We start from the raw sequence: 2,881 nt of genomic DNA, 5'->3' as shown, positions 1-2,881 counted from the left end.
TGCTGACAACACCAAGTCAAGGGTTAAGATCTCCTTACTGGTCAACTTTTATTTTAAAAAATCTATGTAGTGCAGTACTTTAGACAATATATTTAACAAAATATACTGAAGTTAGAGTGGCAGTTAATGTCAAAAATCCTGAAGTAAGTCAAACCAAGCTATTTATTATACTAAGTATACATATTCCCTATCCACACTTATGCTGTTCCATTAAGAATTTTTAACAAACATTTTTATGCATAAATGTTGCATGTGAGGTGGCATTCTTTTGCATTGTAGGCTGTTTACCAATATCTGTGTCTTCTTCCCACTCAATGGAGTAGCACCTCCCAACCTTCAGTTATAACAACCAAAAATGTCTTCAGACAAATGTCCCCTCGAAGGTAGCGTCACCAGTCATCTTTAAATATTGGTTAACACTCAAGTGTTAAAAATACTTTCACACTCCATTTATCATTTCTATTTGAAAATTTACATTTATTACATATAGTTTTCTCTTCATTTCAAATTTTAACAAAGTGTTGAAAGTTTTCTTGAAAGCTTTGACACATTAAAGAGATTTATAAAGATATTTAACTTTACTTCCACTCTTCAATGAGCTGTCCCAATAAGAAGTCCCACATCTATTGCATTCTTTCTCCCCATAATTTGATTTTCCCACAAACTGACTTGGGTATAAATGCTGACAACACAAGATTTTCTTCCCATATACAAGGACTGGTAAATTCTCTCAGAAAGTTTATAAAATCATTTAGCTGGACTGCACTGCTTGTGTTGTAATGCAAACAAGGCACACATAAAATGGCTTAACAGGAAATAATTTCTTATATAATGTGTAAATGGAGGATTTGGGATAGTGGTGAGAATATCTCTGGTTTCTTCAATTTCTTCTATTTTAAATTAGGGTGGATTTCTTTCACCTGTGGCCCCCAACTCCACCCAAGAGTCATCTTCATTCAGTTGCAAGGAAACTGAATGAGAAATCAGGAACGACTGAATGGAAACTTTTTAAAAAATTTTTGTTGCCTGGGGCCGGCCCGGTGGCGCACTGCGCTAGTGGGCTGCTTGGGAAGCGCGGCGGCGCTCCCGCCGAGGGTTCGGATCCCACATACAGACCGGTTCCTGCTCACTGGCCGAGCGAGGCGCGGGGGCAACACCGAGGGTTGCGATCCCGTTGCCGGTCCCGGTCCAGTATGGGGGCGACACTGAGGGTTGTGATCCGTTGCCAGACACGGAAAAAGACAAAAAAATAAAAATAAAAATAAAAAGTAAATAAAAAAAAATAAAATTTTGTTGCCTGAACTGGAAGTAACGTTCACCACTTATATCTACATTCCCCTGAACAGAGTTAAATTACACNCTTCCAACTAAAAATCTAGATAAAAGAGGAAAATTAAACCTCCTAAAACAGAAAGAAAATAACAAAGATTAGAGTGAAAAATGAGAAATAAATGATAGTGCTGTACTCTCTTCCTACTGTTACCAGAGATTTGGGGACAGAATAGTGGCAGATGGAAATGACTTCCCTGCCCCAAAAGATCCAAGAGACCCTGCCTCCAACCACACCCAGCAGTTTCTATGCTGGACACCATTTTGTCTTATGTGCTCATACCGCTAGTTGGGGCCTGGGTCTCCCCCACACAAAGGGCTCTGAGGGCAGACGGGGTCACCACAAACTTGAGAAGACTCCTTAGGTGAAAACAGGCTCTAGGGCCATCTCTAGTTCTAGGGGCCTACACACAAGCATAGCCACACACAAGGCAATACACAAGTAGAGTCAGGATTTATCTCTTACTGGCAAGATTCAAAATAGCACTCCATCACCGCAAATAGAAACACAAAAGATTTCTTAGCTATACACCATGTGGTAGACACTCATACCTGTGATGTGGCACCATTTCAAAATATGAGGAATAGGTTTAAAATATAAGTTTCCCTTCCAGACATTCCTTTTCAGTGAGTAAAATAAGAATACTACTGTTCCCAGCTATTTAAATAAGTTCAGCCAAGTTATTTACAATTATGTGCCTGTGAATTTGTGCATTCACATAGAAATGTTTCTATTCAACCCATACAATCACTTTGCATTAGCTTCAATCATCATAAAAAATTACCTTTACTTAGATAGTTTTGTAATACTGGTCATACAAATTTACCTAAAATAGGACAGTAGGAAAAAATCTGGGCTGGCCTGTGGCTCAGTTGGGAGAATGTGGTACTGATAACACCAAGGCCATGGATTTGGATCTCTATACAGGGATGGCAGATTAGCTCACTTGGGAGAGCATGTTGCTGACAACACCAAGTCAAGGGTTAAGATCTCCTTACTGGTCAACTTTTATTTTAAAAAATCTATGTAGTGCAGTACTTTAGACAATATATTTAACAAAATATACTGAAGTTAGAGTGGCAGTTAATGTCAAAAATCCTGAAGTAAGTCAAACCAAGCTATTTATTATACTAAGTATACATATTCCCTATCCACACTTATGCTGAGTTCCATTAAGAATTTTTAACAAACATTTTTATGCATAAATGTTGCATGTGAGGTGGCATTCTTTTGCATTGTAGGCTGTTTACCAATATCTGTGTCTTCTTCCCACTCAATGGAGTAGCACCTCCCAACCTTCAGTTATGACAACCAAAAATGTCTTCAGATAAATGTCCCCTTGAAGGTAGTGTCACCAGTCATCTTTAAATATTGGTTAACACTCAAGTGTTAAAAATACTTTCACACTCCATTTATCATTTCTATTTGAAAATTTACATTTATTACATATAGTTTTCTCTTCATTTCAAATTTTAACAAAGTGTTGAAAGTTTTCTTGAAAGCTTTGACACATTAAAGAGATTTATAAAGATATTTAACTTTACTTCCACT

This window comes from Galeopterus variegatus, unplaced genomic scaffold, assembly GCF_000696425.1.
Source record: "Galeopterus variegatus unplaced genomic scaffold, G_variegatus-3.0.2 Scaffold6856, whole genome shotgun sequence".
Classification (NCBI taxonomy): domain Eukaryota; kingdom Metazoa; phylum Chordata; class Mammalia; order Dermoptera; family Cynocephalidae; genus Galeopterus; species Galeopterus variegatus.
This window is presented reverse-complemented; position numbering follows the sequence as displayed.